The sequence below is a fragment of the Gracilinanus agilis genome, chromosome 1, assembly GCF_016433145.1.
Source record: "Gracilinanus agilis isolate LMUSP501 chromosome 1, AgileGrace, whole genome shotgun sequence".
Classification (NCBI taxonomy): Eukaryota; Metazoa; Chordata; class Mammalia; order Didelphimorphia; family Didelphidae; genus Gracilinanus; species Gracilinanus agilis.
Window position 1 is genome coordinate 301,236,211 of NC_058130.1, and position 18,765 is coordinate 301,254,975.

The window sequence follows — 18,765 nt, forward strand, 5'->3', positions numbered from 1 at the left end:
GCCCTGAAATTAAAAGCCAATTCACTGCATAGCAGAAGCCTCAAGGCTCCCACTATATTAGAGAATTTAACGTCAGCCAGATTGAAAGAAAAGAATAAAAAGACATACATTTATGGAGAAAAGAACATCTATGGCAAAAGACAATATACTGTTCGTGGATAAAGATGATGCTTCTGAGGTACTTAAATAAAATATGGGATTTTTGTTGTTATTATTTCTTTTATAATAATGGTGAAAGATTGTGCTGCTGCATTCAAAATCTCTCCCTTCATGTCTGGTCAGGGTAAGTCAATGCCCAGGGAACATAGTGAACCTCTCTGCTTTGGATGAAACTATAGCCCTTGTTGATACCATGGATTAACCTAAGCTAATCTTGCTTGCAATTATTCTAGCATTTGTTTCCCCAGGGTTAGCCCATTTGCTCCCTCTACTGAATTTTTGCTGTCATCAATTCTGCTTTCAAAAGTTGTTGCCACTGAACCTTGCCTCTGGGAAGTAACAAAGGTTGTCATTTCTCCACCATCTCTGAAATCAGAAAATAGAACATTAGGCACTTAAGGAATTTTACCACTATTCATTACTGGAATTTTTTTTTCTTTCTTACTCCTTCTATGTTCTGAGTCTCACCGAGATGTAACTTCCTCCTAATGTCCTGACCCTTCTTTCCAACACTGACTACACTTTAACTCACTGGTCAAGGTACAAGATTTGGAATGCTATTTACTCCCTATTACTACTTTATCTCTCTATCACAATTGCTTAGTAGCTTTTCCCACCTGTGGTTCACTCAATCTATATCTGCTACCCAACCAAAATCATGGCAGCCATTATTTACCAGCTTCCAGATCGCTCTTCTTTCTTCAAAGTGGTCAGAAGCTGACTCATAGTCTTTATTCCTCAGCTCCTGTTTTCATACAAGGGAAATTGAGCATACATGTTGTTCTTCCCTTAAACACTCTCTCTAATCTAGTGGTTACTCAATTTACTCTTTTACTGAATATTCTACTCCATTTAACCTTAGCATCAAACAAAGATAGCTTTTATGTTTACATCCACAAATACGCAATTTCTATGTTGATGGATTCTTCAATTCATTATCTGGTTACAGTATATTGCCATTTTACCTCTTCCTCTACCTTGCAACAGCAAACCTTGTTCTTTGTTTTTATCATGATTTCTGATCCCTCAGTCCCTCAGCTCTTTCTCAGGTTATCATCCACACAATACTATATTCTCTTCCTTTCCCATCTTGACATGTTGTTGAACAAGTTCTATTTTATGCTATTCTTTTATTTTTAATTCCTACCATTATCCCTTATTATTATTGCATTTTGATGTTGACCAACTTAATTCCAGTATAGAATAAGCCTACCTTCTACTGCTTTGTTTAAACCCTTACCTTCTGTCTTGGAATCAGTACTGTGTATTGGTTCCAAGGCAGAAGAATGGTAAGGGCTAGGCAATAAGGGTTAAGTGACTTGCCCAGGGTCACACAGCTGGGAAGTGACTGAGGCCAGATTTGAACCTAGGACCTCCCTTCTCTAGGACTGGTTCTCAATCCACTGAGCTACCCCTTCTACTGGTTTTGATGCTACACATGTGTGATTGAATGAAAATAAAGAATCTTATGAAACTTTGCTGACAAGATTCCAATACAAATTTATGTTTCATAAGAAGACCTGGGTCCCCACTGCTGTGAGGCAATCCTTTTATAGTTCCCTAATTGATTCATTATTCTATTTATTGAAGTGACTATTCCAAATCTTTTTACCTCTACTCAAGTCACTAATGGCTCAATTCCTTGCCCTCACCCTCGGAACTGAGAACCTTACCTCATGTTTTCCAGAAGAAAATGAAGAAATTAACTGAGAAAGTCCTTTTGCCGCCTTCTTATCTCACATTACCCTTCACATCTCACATTCACAACTCAAATTCACCCTCATCTCACCACCTAATGACATTACTTTTTTCTTCCTTCTTGTCTCACATAATGAGAGAGTGCTTATCCTTGCAAAGTAAACTCCATGCACAAGGGATCCCATTCCATCATGTCTTTTCCACCAGTTTGTCTCCTTTGTCTTTTCTGGTATTACTTTTCTTGAGTTTCTCCCTGTCTACTACCTACTTTCCTCCTGACTCTACCCAGTCCTAGGTCTCCTCATCCTCAAAAATGCAACCCGTCCATTTTAACTATCACTCCATATTTCTCCTCTTTTTTAGCTAAACACCTTGAAAAGGTTTACACTTCATTTCCTCTCAATTTTCTTTAATTTCTATACTCTGGCCTCTAGCCATTACACTTAAACTATTCCCTTCAAAGTTATCTAAGATCTTCTGACTGCAAAAACTCTTGTTGTTTTTTCAATCCTTTCATTAATGACCTCTCTCAAAATTTTGGCACTGTCAATTTTTCCCTTCTCAATATCTTCTTTTTAAGTTTAATAACATTACTCTGTCCTGGGTCCCCTTCCCATCTGACCAATCCTCAGTTTATTTGGCTGGATATCTATCAAAATCAATCACAGACCTCTGTCCTGGTTCCCCTTCTCCTGACACTGTTTTTCCCCTATCCAAATATAGCCCCTCATAACCTCATTTTAATAGTCTGTTAATTGGTATTCCTGTTTCAATTCTCTCATCCTTCCATTTTATCACTCACTGAGCTATCAAAGTGCCTTGTGAAGTACTGGTCTATATTCTCATATACTTTACTTATCCCTTGGCACACAAAAACACAAACATTAAATTTCAATGATTCCATATCAACTCTGGAATCAAATAAAAAAACCATGTTTGGGTATTTGGGATAACTCTTCCCCCAAATTTTCCAGTAATCTTTCACCTTACCCCCCAGCCCTCATCAAGTTCAGAAGCAAGCAGAAGTAATGTACCACAGACCCAAGGAGCAAATCAGGGTCTCAACTCCTATTTCTAGGTATCTGAAATTGGCAGAGTAAGAATCAAAGCAAAAATTCCAGAAAAAGAGGAGTTTGCATTTTCATCATGTTGAACCATCAAAACTTTCTAACTGACTACAATGGCTGATTCCAGCAATAGTTTATTGTTTCTTGGATCCAAAATCAGAGAAGAGACTTCTTTTTTCCCGGAGGAAACAAAAAAGCTACAATAGAGCCAGTCTGGGTATTCCTTCCATAAATGCCCATAAGATGACTCTAATATCAAGTCTGAAATCAGAAAATAAGCTGAAATAATGAGAAAACAAAGAAATAATGAATATCATCATAAAAAGCAAGTGTGACAATGGAATTTAAGATATAAATCCACAACAAGAGAAGCAAAACCTCAGGGAAAAGAAAAGCAACTTTGTCATAAAATTTAATAAAATTCCTGGAAGAGATAAAATAAGAATATTAATTAGTTAAATGGTTTAAAAAAGGAAATGAGAAGGCTAGAAAAAATTGGAGAGCTACAGAGGAAAGAATTGAAAAGGGAATTAACAGCATGTCACAAGAAGTTAAAAACCTTGACCCAGCAAACAAACTCCCTAAAAATTAGAATGGAAAATAAAAACCTTTTCCTCCATATGATACCAAATAATCTGAGAATCAAATCAAGAGACTGAAAAAACAATTATGTACAAAATGAATTTGCACATAACAGCATTTAAGTAAAAATGCTGTGAAATTACAAAGGACATAGCAATAAATAATCATATATGTATTAATATGAATGTAAAACATATACATAGCACATCAAAAGTATTTATGGATAAATACATGACAGCTAGATAGAGATAGATGTGTATGTTTTCTTGCCATCAATTACTACTATTCTAATGCCTTTTTTAAATGTGGTACAAACATGTGCACATATGCATATATACAAATGCAAAGATAAGTATTTATACTTATTGAGAAACTATTTAATAAAATGACACATTATATTAGCAAGATCTAACATTCCTTAGTACTCTTTATGGCTTGGCTTATTAAGGCCCAATAATGGCTGGCATCATAAAGACACTGGGTATTAAGTGCTCTTTTAAAAATGGAAAAGAGAAAGTGATATCCAAGGCATTTTTAAAAATAAACCTGGAGTTTCTCATAGTGAGTTTTCATTAAAGGGGGACCCCCCTGTGCACAAGTATAAAAAGTATGGGAACAAGAAATAAAGTACAGAGAAGTAGCTTTTCTAGAGTCACTCTCCTGGTGCTTGTATGCCCTGCTCCTTTCTAACAAAGCCCACCTCTGCTATCTACCTGTGCTTATGATGTTTATTCTATAAAAGCTTCCTATGAATGGTTCTTCCTTCAGGTCTTTCATGCTCAGGACCTTTAGAACCTTTCTAGCCACTTCTAAATAAAATGAAACATTTTTTCTTTGTCTGCAAAAATAGCTTTTGTTGATGATGAAAAGTGCAACCCCCTAAATTTCACATTTTTCCATGAAGTAAAAGCACTCTGAAGGCTTTCACAAGAACCATGAATCACTATATTTATCTTTCCTCTAAATGTAGAATAATGGGTGGCAATTTAAACTCAGGTCTTATCATATGTACCTCAAATATGAAGGATGGCCATGTTTAAATTAGTCACCTTTGGCTTAGTCACTCAATTTTTATCATGGTTGCCCTTTTTCTTTCACTTAAAAATGAATAAAACTAAAATAAAATTTAAAAAAAATCCAACAACTAAAAAAGCCTAGGTAGAGACGTAGATGTAGAATTCCAAATGTTGTACAATTGACAGTTTGCTCCTAAAAAAGATAGGTTACTTTCAAATTTTAAATAAAACATTTGAAATATTACTTTTATATTTTAAGTCAATTGTTGCTTAATAACACATTCTAAACTGTTCATAGGATTATTTGTGGCAATGACATTTTTCAAACAGGTAATTCAATTGTATATATCAGGAAAATCTTACAAAAGTAAGTTTTGCTTTCCAATTTCAATTTTCACTTGAAGCTTTTGGAATTTTCTCAAATGTTGTAGGAGGTGTGGTGTTTTAACAGAAGAAAAACAATGAAGCTTTGAAATTAGGCAACTTAGATTTGATTTCATAGAGCATATATGAAAAAACAATTTCACTTTGGGGATACTTTTTTTAACCCTATTTCCTAAAGAAATTCAAGCTATTACAGAAAGAGGAACTCCTTTATATAAGAATCAACAATGACTGGTATATAATAAATGTTGTAGGGTAAGAAAAAATATCAGCAGGAAGGCCCCTTGGATGGTGGGGCTAGGTCTTTTCCTTAAAAGGTTTTAAAATCTTCCTTGAAATATGATTAACTTTGAGACAAAATTTGATTTCTTAGACACCAGAACATAAAAGAGGCTGGCATAAATGAAGTCAGAACTCAGCATATTTGGTGACTATTCATGATTGTATATCATCCCAACTTGAGGGAGTGAGGAGGGAATATCTACCTGAATTCAGTCATATGTGTTTTATAAATATCTTCCTAGATTATAACCAATTGCAACTTCTTAGATTTTTTCTTTTTATTACTATGAACTTGATAAGCATTAACAAACATGAACATTTACACATTCAAATGACAGAAAAAAGAACCACATATGAAAATGTGAATCACCATTATATGAAGCTTTTAAAACATTAAGTATTTCAAATTTAACATGGTAGTTCCAGCACTGTTTTGCTTGTCTGGTCTCATTCTATATTTTCTTTTCCTCTCTTACTTGTATTTTATGTGATTACATCACCTATTAGTATGTAATTTTATTTCAGTTCAGAACCTGACACCTGAGGACAGTCTTTATAAAGCCTAGCCACTCTATGATACAATGAAAAAGAGCTTAAAATTGCCGTTGTTAAAATATATCATCAGTTGTGAATGCTCTCCCACTTGAAATGACTTGTATAACATGATATATACTTCTCGACTTATTTATCTATAAATCTTCTTCCCTCTTCAGGTAATGTATAAACTCCCAAAGATCCATGATATTTTTTGTCTTTGTATTCTCAGGAGCTCCCAGAATGCCTTGAATAAAGTATATACTTAAAGGTATACTGTTTTAAATTGAGTACATTTGGTTTCAATTGAATTAGATATGTATGATTTATTTGGAAAAGTTCAAAGAATAATGGGCTTAGAATCATGAGATCAAATTTTGAGTCCTTTCTCTGATTTATCTTTAACTGTGTAACTGTGATCAAGTTGCTCAGACTCAGCTCATTTGTAAAATGAATAATAAATTTATACTTCAAACACCATAATAGTGCTGTAAGGAAAATGTTTCATAAAGCTATATATATACATATATATATATAATGTGTGTGTACACATACAATTAAGTACATATATAATACATATATATATATAAGTGTGTGTATATATATACATTCATATAGGCATATTCGTGTGCATGTGTAAACATATGCTTATATACGTATACACCCATACATACATATTGTTTTGTGAGTTATTCTAAGATGTGGGTTAAAATCCAGCCTCAGAAACTTATAATCTGTGTGAAAATAATAGGGAAAGTAAAAATAACAATAACAATACTTAGCAAGTCCCTTAGCCTCTGTTTGTCTCAGTCTCCTCAAATACAAAATGAGTATAGTTATACTATCTACCCCAGAGATGCCTATTTTGACAACCTCCTAACAGAAACTAGGACATATTTACTAAAGCTAGATAGAAACATAGAAACATATCTGGACTTTGGTCTTTGATTCTTGCATGGAAGAATTGAAGTCATTTATGCTATGGAACATGACAGATCTCTAAAATTACACTAATAGACACAGAAATAAAGAGATACAAAGACAGGGACACATGTATGGAATTCCAAAGTTTCAGTGATCAGAAATACAGATTTCTTTTGCTCACACTTTTTTGCAAGTAATTTTATTGCTTTGTTCTGTTTTATTTGTTCTTTTTGCTCTCCCTCACAGATTTAACAGTCTAGACCTTTCTCTTCTAGAAGGACCAATGTCTTAGAAATTTGATGCACACATTCAATACAGCTCTGGAGTAGCAGATCATTCCCATGATGCAGTTCAGATTTCCAAGTGCCCAAATATAAGGACTCTATTCTATCTCTTTAGTCTATTTTGAGAGGTTTACTTTAACAGAACTGTATTCAATTAAAGTCCCTCACTGTGTGAGTAAAAAATATTCTAAAGTTGCAGTTTATTTTATTTAGTTCTTTTTGCTCTAAGAAAAAATAATTCTTTCTTTACTCTTATTCTTCTGAAAAATAAAAGAAAAGAAAAAAGGATAATAGAGACACTATATTTCCCTAAGAACTAAACTAGGACACCAAGTAGAAGTAAAAGGAGAAAAAGATCATATTTTAAAACACTCAGCTAGACATGTTAGTTCCTGAATAGAATGCCACATGGCTACTGGAATTATACAGCTAAACTAATGCCCCATGGTAGTTTTTATGGCTGGAATTATGAGATACATCAAATTCTTTAGGTTCAGAAAATGCAAAATAGTGCATACTTTACTATCCTCCTCTTTTTTTAGGAGCTATCCTTGAAGGCTTAAAGATTCTGATTATGAAAATATCTTCAAGGGGGAACATTTCAAAAATATATTTCAAAAGTATATAATAGAACAGAGACATGCATACATAAGGATATAGAGCTTCAAAAAGATATTGCCCTTTTTTTCTGACCTCACCCCAACATAAACTAGAGGGTTCTAAGTTTCAATTTGAAATGAGGACTAAAAACAAAATACAAAAATTGTTCACTTATTCTTTTCTGCTACCCAGGGAAGATCTTATTTTCCTGGTTAGGGAGAGAGTTGATTCACAAACACAAATTGTCTCAATCAGAAATCTCTTCTTCTCATGACTAATTTCTAGAGTGTGGGGCTCTTTACTCCCTATGCTGGATGAGCCCCCCATTCAATTGCACCTGCACTTTTAACTGATAAATAAATAAGGCTATTTCTCTGAGTATAGCATCATTTATTAATAGGAGTATGTGGCATATTATTAAAAGATGACTTCATCAATGTATCTTTATGGAGAAAAGATGCTCTGTTAATATTCTTTTATACAGTAGGCATGTCTTCTTTCTGATTGGCCAAATAGTACAGCACTTGGAGCTCCTATGGCAGTTCTAATTGATGTATATTTTAAAAGAGTAGGTGGACTTAAAGATGACAACTTCTCCTCTGTTATTTTAATCACAAGAGAAGGATTACTCTTCAGATGTGTGGGTCCCTACAGCTTCACTAGGGAAGTGTGGCTGACCTGTCTTTCTCTAGAATTTTAAGAAATCAAATGTCAAAAAGTTTATGAAACTTGTCTTCTTCCAGCAGTCTTGAGCTAGAAAAACATAGGTTGTCTCAACAATGTTGTTGGTGGCTATTTTCCCTAGTGCAGACCTGATCACTCAAAATATAGATAAAAAGTTTAGCAAGGACAAAGGGACATATACTTTCAAATGTCTTAGGGGGGATTTTCTTATTGATAAAGAAAGAAAACAGTTATCCAGTACAGACTGCTGCCTCACGTTCCTGACTCACCGGAGCAGACCACTTCTCTGATCCTGCCACTGGTGCTGACCTTCCACTACACCTGGGCAAGTCACTTCACACCCATTGCCTAGCCCTTATTGCTTTTCTGCCTTGGAATCAATACTGATTCCAAGACAGAAGGTAAGTTTAAAAAAATAAAGGAGTTTAGAAGATGAATAAAATCTTAGAAAACTTAAATAAGATGGACCTCTGGAGTAAAATTTATGGGAATATAATCAATAGACAGTATTGATTCCAAAACAGAAGGTAAGGGTTTAAAAAAAATAAAAGAGTTAAGGGGGGGGGCAGCTAGGTGGCTCAGTGGATTGAGAATCAAGCCTAGAGAAGAGGACTTAGGTTCAAATCTGACCTCAGACACTTCCTACCTGTGTGATCCTGGGCAAATCACTTGACACCCATTGCCTAACCCTTACCATTCTTTTGCCTTAAAACCCATACACAGTATTAATTCTAAGATAGAAGGTAAGGGTTTAAAAAATAAAAGAGTTTAGAAGATGAATAAAATCTTAGAAAACTTAAATAAGATGTACCTCTGGAGTAAAATTAATGGGAATATAATGGTATATATTTTTCACTGCTATACATGGCACCTTTAAAAAAAGTGTCCATACATTGGGACATAAAAACCTCACAACCAAATGGAAAAAAAGGAGAAATAATTAACACACCATTTTCAGACCATAACACATTACATTCAATAAATGACAATAGGTTAAAAATTAATTGAAAACTAATAATCATAATCTCATCCCAAAGAATGAGTGACTAAAAGAGCAAATTATAGAAACAATTAATAATTTCATTTAAGAGAATGACAACAATGAGAAAACATATCAAAATTCGTGGAATCCAGTCAAAGTAGTACTTGAGGGAAAATTTCTGTCCCTAAATTCACATATCAGTAAAAAAGAGAAAGAATAGATCAATGAATTGAACATGCAATGGAAAAAGAACTAATTAAAGATTCAAATTAAACACCAAAATGGAAATCCTGAAAATCCAAGGATAGGTTAATAAAATTGAAAGCAAGAAAATAATTCAACTAATAAATAAAAGGAAAAGGAAAAATAACAAAAAGAGTAACCACTGGTTAGTTATTTTTAAAAGAAAGAAGAAAACCAAATTGCCAATATCAAAAATTAAAAGGGTTAATGCACCACCAATGAAGAAGAAATTAAAATAATTTTATGAGTTATTTTTATATATCAGTTGAATGACAAGTGAAATAAATAAATATTTACAAAAATAAGAACTGTCCAAATTAAAATGAAATAGAATATTTAAATATCCCTATATTATCAAAAGTAATTGAAAAATCCATAAAAGAGCCCCTTAAGAAATAATCCACAAGGCCTAGTAGAGTTGAATGAATTCCATGGAATTTCACCAAATATTTAAAGAAAAATTAATCTGAATATTATACAAAATATCTCAAAAATAGGTCAAGAAGGGAGCTTGTGAAATTCTTTTCATGAAACAAATATGCCTTAGATACCTAATCATGAAGAGTAAAAACAGAAAAGGAAAGTATAGAGGAATATCCTTAATGAATATGGATGCAAAAAAATAAAATTATATACTTGCAAGGAGATTTAAGCAATTTATCACAAAAAACATGCACTAGTTTTAATCAGGTAAGAATTATACCAAAAGTGCAGCACTAAATCAATATTGGGAAAATTATTAACATATGCTAAACTAGTTAGTATATGACAGAGTTGGTGAAAATGTGGCAGGCTGTGGCAGGGCTGCAGAGCAGGCACTAAGATTGCTGCTCCATTTCCTTTCTTCCCAGCACCTGAGCACTTTTTTTATATGCTCTGTCCCCTGTCTAGCTGCCCAAAGCAAGTGCTTCCTCCCTCAGCACTCTGGTAAAGTGAGGGCTCACAGACAGTTTGAATTTGCCCTCTGGGCACTTGAAATGGGAAAAGGTTTCTCAAGGCTAGAGTATGATAGGCACAGGGCAAAAAAAAAAAACAAACAAAAAAACAAAAAACTTTTGACAAAAATGTGACATGGAATAAAACAATAAACCCTAAAAAGCATTATAATCAATGGAGACTTTCAAAAAATAAGTAGCATTTATCTAAAGCCCAAAGTAAATATTTTTAATCAAAATATATGAGGGGCTTTCTGAATAAAATCAAAGGTGAAGCAGGGATGACCATTATTACCACAGTTAGTCAATATTGTATTAGAAATAATATAGTAAAATGAGAACAATCAATTTGAGGAGTAAAAATAAGCACCGAGGAAACAAAACTATTATTCTTTGCAGATCATATAATGCTGTATTTAGAATAGTCTAGGCAATCAACTAAAAATCTAATGGAAACAATTAAGAACTTTAGCAAAGTGGTAGAATATAAATCCAACACACATAAATCAGCATTTCTATATACTAGCAACAAAACCAGTCCCAAAAGAAAGACTAATGTCATATAAAACAATTGCAGGCAATAGAAAATGCTTAAGAATCTGTCAACAATACTTTTCACAAAAAGTCAGATCTAAATAACTGGAGAAATATCAATTACTCATGGGTAGGCTGAGTCAGTGTAACAAAAATACCGCAAATTTAATTTAAATTAATTTATTTATTTGGTTTCATTCCAATCTACCAAAAATTATGTTATAGAAATTTTAAAAAGAACAAAATTTATCTGAAAGAACAAAGGTCAAGAATATCAAGGGAACACAAAACAAAATATGAAGTAAGGTAGGCCAGCAGTACAAGATTTTAAATTACCTTACAAAGTGATTATCATGAAAATAATCTGGTGCAGACTAAGAAATTAAATGGTGGATCAGTGGTATAGATCAAGTACACAACATACATTAATGAATGAATATGATAATCTGATATTTGATAAACTCAGAGATTCAACCTTTGGGGGAAAGAATTCCCCTTTTGACAGAAATTACTGAGAAAACTAAAAGGTAGTTTCATAAAACTAGGCATAGACTAATATTTCACACTGTATACTAAGAGAAGGCCAAAATGGACAAATGATTTAGATATAAAAGGTGGTACCAGAAATAAATTAAGGGGGCATGGAAAAATACATTGTTGAATCTAAGGATACAAAGGACAAAACAAGAGTTAGAGAGTACCATAGGAAAGAAAATGGATAATTTTGATAATACAAAATTAAAAAGTATTGCATAAACAAAACTTATATAGCCAAATTTAAAGAGAAAACTGAAAATGGGAAAATTTTACTATTTTCTATGAGGTGTCCTTTAAAAAATATAGGAAAATAAGGCAAAAAAAGTCACTCCACATTTGAAAAATGGTCAAAATAGGCAGTTTTCAGAAGAATAAATCAAAGATATCAATAGTCACATTAAAAAGTCTTAAATCACAACTGATTAGAGAAATATAAATTAAAAACATTTCACATCTATTGGATTATTTAATCTGACAGAAAAGGAAAATGACAAATTTTGGAGTGTTGTGAAAAAGGGACATATGCATTATTGGTAAAACTGTGAACCAATTCAACCATTCTGGAGAAAAACTTGGAACAATACCCAAAGGGCTATAAAACTGCAAAATATCATGAATAAATCTGTATCCTGAAGAAAAATTTAAAGGAATTCTTCTAAAAAATATCATCACTTCTTTTTGTGGGGTCAAAGTATAACAAACTAAAGGAACACTCATCAGTTGTTGAACAAGTTGTGTCATATGATTGTGATAGAATTTTATTCTGCTACAAGAAATGATGAGCAATATGCTTTCAGAAAAAAAAATTGAGGAGACATATAAACTTATGGAAAGTAAAGTGGCCAAAACAAGGAAAACAGTGTATACAATAAGAGTAACATTATAATGATAATCAACTGTGAAAGGCTTAGCCACTGTAATCAAGACAAAATTCTAGAACAATTCCAAAGGACTCATGATTAAAAATGTTATCTGCCTTCAAAGAGAAAGAAAAATTAGGAACTCTGTGGTTTGAAAAACAATTTTTAAAATGTTTCTTTTTCAACTTTTTTTAATGTTTTCTTTTATACATGACTAATGTGGAAATGTGTTTTGCATGACTTCATATGTATAATTTTTGTCTTATTGTTTGCCTTCTGAAGTGGTGGCGAGGGACAGGAAGATAGGAGAAAATTTGGAACTCAACATTTTTTTTAAACGATGTTTAAAAATTTTGCATAGGATTGGGAAATATTTAACAAAACAAATTTTAAAATATATTTAATGAAGTAAAAGAGAAGGATGTAACAGATCTTTTAAAGTTATGTCTGAAAAAATACATTACTTTGCATACTTAGATGACTTTTTTTTTTAATATAGCTAGGCTAGGCCTTTTGGGTGATTTTAAGCCAAGAGAATATATACACATATATACTTATACATGTGTATTATATATGTATACAAATTATCATGATTTTAGATACATGTATGTGCACATACATTGCAAAACATTAATGTAAAATGTACATACTCACATGCCCATGGTACTGAAGTGATCTAAGACAACTAATCTAACTCTATTCAAAGGGAGTCATCATCAGACTTGTTAAAGAATAATATAATTTTTGGCTGTAGCAATTTTAAAAGACCTAGTATTTATAAAATTTTAAAAAAAGAGTATTATAAGTGGAAGGAGTATGCATACTGATCACACTGATGAAATCATTGTGCCATATATAACTAAATATATGTATGTTTGTATGTACACAACCAGACCTATGATTTCATTGGTATAAGCAAATCAAGAAATTCCTTCTTCTAGTGCAAATCAGCAATTGGAAAGGAGCAATGTGAAAATAATTGATGTACCTAGGTTCATATGAGAGTTTGTGTCAGAGATAGGACTTGACTCAACATATTCCTCATACCCAACACGTGACTCAGAATTTGCTGTTCTATTGTCTCTCATACTTTACACTACAAAGATTAAAAGCATATTAAAGTTCAATTCCTGTTTGATCAGTGCTTTTTCAATATTAAAATCATTAGAGCAAATCTAAAGCTAAAATGGTATATTTGAGGCCATGTAGTTAAATCTCTTAATTTTTTAGTTTAGGAAACTGAGGTACACAGAGAATAAGTGGTTTGACTAAAGTCTAACAGATAGTATCAGAGATGGGGATTTTCCCTTCATTTCATCTTCAGTCCATAAGTAAGGCTCTTTCAACTGCAGCATACTATCTTCCAGCAGAGATGGAAGCTTTGACTTCTTGGTTGAAATAGAAAACACATAAAGCTATAACACCTGGTGATTTTATATATATATATATATATATATGTATATATATATATATATATATTTTNCATCTTCAGTCCATAAGTAAGGCTCTTTCAACTGCAGCATACTATCTTCCAGCAGAGATGGAAGCTTTGACTTCTTGGTTGAAATAGAAAACACATAAAGCTATAACACCTGGTGATTTTATATATATATATATTTTGGTTGTATGATACCTTCTGGGGAGATGAGGTACCTGAGAATTTTATTTTATTTTTTTTAATTGAGAATATTTTTCCAAGGTCACCTTTCTCCTTCACCCCTCCCAGAGCTGACAAGCAATTCCACTAGGTTATACATGTATCATTGTTCAAAACCTATTGCCATGTTATTTATATTTGCAGTAGAGTAATCCTTTAACACCAAAACCCTAATCATATCACTATTGAACTACATGATGGATCATATGTTTTTCTTCTGCATTTCTGTTCCCACAGTTCTTTCTCTGAATGTGGCAAGCATTCTTTCTCATAAGTTCCTCTGGATTGTCTGGGGTCATTGCATTGCTGCTAGTAGAAAAATCTATTACATTCCACTGTCCCATAATATATCAGTCTCTTTGTACAATGTTCTACTACAAGGGTCGGCAACCTTTTTGGACATGAGAGCCATAAACGTCACATTTTTTTAAAAGGTAATTTCGTGAGAGCCGTACAGTGCTCACAGTGTGCGCTCCTGTAACAACGCCTGAAAAAAAAATGACTTTACGGCTCCTGCAGAAAGAGCCATATCTGGCCCTCAAAAGAGCCAGATATGACTCGAGAGCCATACGTAGCTGACCCCTGTTCTCCTGGTTCTGCTTCTTTCACTCTGTATCAATTCCTGAAGGTCATTCCAGTTCACATGGAATTCCTCCAGTTCAACATTCCTTTCAGCACAGTAGTATTCCATCACACCAGATACCAAAATTTTTTTTGCCATTCCCCAATTGATGGACACTCCTTCATTTTCCATTTTCTTGCCACTACAAAGAGCGCAGTTATAAATGTTTTCGTACAAGTATTTTTTGCTATTATCTCTTTGGAGTACAAACCCAGCCGAAGTATTGCTGGATCAAATGTCAGGCAGCCATTTTTTTTTAAACCCTTACCTTCCATCTTAGAATCAATACTGTGTATTGGTTCTAAGGCAGAAGAGTGGTTAGGGTGGGCAATGGAGATCAAGTGACTTGCCCAGGGTCATACAACTGGGAAGTAGCTGAGGCCAGATTTGAACCCAGGACCTCTCATCTCTAGGCCTGGTTCTCAATCCACTGAGATACCCAGCTGCCCCTCAGGCAGTCTTTTAGTGCTCTTTGGGCATAGTTCCAAATTGCCTTCCAGAATGGTTGGATCAATTCACAACTCCACCAGCAGTATATTAGTGCTAGTGATTGCTTCTTTAATGAGTGGTCACAAATGAACAAAATAACTACAGAAACCATAAGTTAAAATAATAAACTGATGATAATTCATAAATTTACTGTTTTCTCTTCCTTTCTACAGGAAATGACCATAGCACAGTTAAGTCATATAATATAGAGTATAACTGTCCTCATTTTACATAGAAAAGAATAATTGAATCAAAAATGATGTTTAACCCTTTGTTAAATTCAATAGACTTTATAAGGCTTATATGATATTTTTTCAAATGTACATATTATTTTAATAAATATTATATTCATGAATTAATAAAGCCCTTTCAGCTCCTCCACTATCTTTCCTGCTGAATCATTTCTGACTTCAAAGTCTACCTGATAGTGAAGGACCATATTTATATGAACTTCCAGTCATTACTGAAGTGTCAGTCTGTAGATTTTTAAAGGCACTTTAAAACAGTTACTGATTTTAATATGACACCCCAATTGGGCAGAGACATTAAAATTTTAGGCTGTGTCTCTCATAAACACAAAGGATTTTCTTTGGTATGATTTTCAGTTCTAGTTAGAGCTTTTGTCCCTAGGGCTAGTTAATCTTGCATTGCTTCCTGGCCTGTTACAATTTTAAGATTGTCACAAGAAGGATAAATTTCATGCCATTTTCTGTTCTCATTACAATCTTCAGATTGTTATGAGAATGGATTAATTTTCTTCAATTTTCTGTCCTCATTACAGACTGTTATGAGAATGGATTAATTTTATGACATTTTCCTCTTTCATTATAATCTTTGTTATGGGAATGAGAATATGTAATGAGAATGAGAACATATCAAGCATTAAAAGGTCTGTGAGAACTCATGACAAAGATTGTAACAAGAAGAGAAAACGACACCCTATCCATTCTTCTGACAATCTGAAGATTGCCAAGCGAACCTAGAGTGACACTGCATTTATCCAAGCTGAAGACAAAGATTGTTGAGAAAACAGGAATGAGTATAAAATTAATCAGTCCTCCTGACAATCTTGAGATTGTACTTAAATTTACAGTATTTTTCTAGCACTCTACTTATATGAGAAGTTGTATAATGCAGGTGAGTGTAATTTACTGAAAAATATCATTTGGAGATGATTGTGAAGGTTAGTGCTAGTGTCATTACTTATGATTCACATTTGAAAAACATTACTTCACTTTATTATAAATGAACATCACCTGGAAAGTCAGCAAGACGTCAGAAGCCAGAAGCCAGCTTTTCAGATCTTATCTCAATTGGGCCTCCCTTAAACACTGAACTCTTTCCTTCCAAAACTTATTTAAACAGTTTTCTATACCTGTAAGCAAGCAATTTTCTCCTTGTGAGAGTTGCTAGCCTCTTCACAAATTAAGGGTCATTTAAAGTAAATAAACAATTGTGTATTTTACCCATTTCAATAGTGAAATATAAGATGGATTCAAATACCTAGCTAGTTGGTAAATTTGTAACTCATAAATGAATGAAACAAGTCACCCAACCTCTAATAAGCAGAGTATTCTATTTTCCCCTAAACTATCTATAACAAATTATGCTTTAGGTTGTATCTTTAAAATAGTATCATTTTAGCTGGGAGGAGACCATAGGGTAATAGTCTTATCTCTTCATTTTATAGATTAGGAACTGAGGTCTAGAGACTCATACTTGTATAGGCTATAATTGTAAGAGAGGAAAGATTTAAACTGAAGAATCATGACAGCAAATACAGTACTCTTTCTACTATGAAACTCCATCCACTAATACCTCATGAATAAACAATTGAATAGCAATAATATGAAAACTGATGGTATTTTCATCTAGATAAATTATCCTGCAAAATAATCAATCAAGAACCAAAATGCTGAGAAATATTATTTTAAAATGCAAAAAAAAATGTTTATTTGCATTGGAAATAGAACCATTTTTGCTAACTTGTATACTGGTAAATATGATACTACTCTATGAAATTGCCCTCCAAACCGATTAATCCCAAACTTTGAGTTAATCAGTTTATTCAGTCTGTGTGTTTGAATCAATAGGTATGTCTAATAATTGAAAAGAAATGACATCCTTTGAATTTTCTCCTTTTGTTCATTTTATATAAAGAAATTAAAACTCAAAAGGCTAAAGGGATTAACCTATGACTACATGGTTAGTGAGGATCAAAACTAGGATTTGAGTCTATTTATCCTGATAAAATATTTATCTTTCTAGGATATCTAAATGCCTCCTCTTAGCATATGTTAATGTGAATGTGAGTTTGTGTTTAGGGTGGAGTAGATGAACCAAAAGTCCCATGAATCTTCTCTAGGAAAAAAAATAATGCCAGCTAATGCACAGACCATTTAGGGAGAACTTGGGGCTCAGGATAGAATTTCAGCTCAGATTCCAGAAAACTTATCCTGAAGGGCTATTTTTTGTCACACAATATGATTGAAGAAACTGAAAGGAGATGCTTCCTTGATTGAGCAGAAGACTTAGAGAAAGTTTTCAGTAATGCATATATATGTGTGTATATGTATATACACACACACATATATATATACAAAATATACTTTTATATAATTTTGATTTCAGAACAGCACAGAATATTTTTTCTTTATCTGATAGGATCATAAAATTCTAGATGTGGAAAACAAATTATATATCACTTAATTCAACCCTCTCATTTTACTGATAAAAACAAAAACAAAACAACAAAACCCAAACAGCAACCCAAAAAACCTGGTTTCAAAGTTTTACTTGCCCAAGGTCACACAGAAACTTAATAGCAGAGCCAGGAAGAGACCTTAGGTCTCCTAGTTCTCATTGTAATTCTATTAGCCCACATTTCCTTTCCTAATATCATCATTATGGAAAAGAATTGGAATTTTTTTCCTTTTCTCTAAGATCTACCAAAGTTTATGCGTTGTTAAGATTTCATACTGATAAAAAATCAAGCCATTCCCCAATTGATAAGTGGGCAAGGGACATGAATAGGCAATTTTCAGATAAAGAAATCAAAACTATCAATAAGCACATGAGAAAGTTCTCTTAATATCTAATAATTAGAGAAATGCTAATTAAAACACACCTAGCAGATTGGCTAAATGAATGTTGGAGGGGATGTGGCCAAATTGGGACATTAATGCATTCCTGGTGGAGTTGTGAACTGATCCAACCATTCTGGATGGCAATTTGGAATTATACCCAAAGAGCGATAAAAGAATGCCTGCCCTTTGATACAGCCATACCATTGCTGGGTTTGTACCCCAAAGAGATCATAGATAAACAGACTTGTACAAAAATAGTTATAGCTGCACTCTTTGTGTTGGCAAAATATTAGAAAGCAAGGGTTTGCCCTTCAATTGGGGAATGGTTGAACAAATTGTGGTATATGTTGTTGATGGGATATTATTGTGCTCAAAGGAATAATAAACTGGAGGAATTCCATGTGAACTGGAAAGACATCCAGGAATTGATGCAGAGTGAAAGGAGCAGAGCCAGAAGAACATTATACACAGAGAATGATACACTGGTAAAATCGAATGTAATGGATGTCTGAACTAGCAGGAATGCAATGACCCAGGACAATTCTGAGGGACTTATGGAAAAGAACGCTACCCACATTCAGAGGAAGAACTACAGGAGAGGAAACA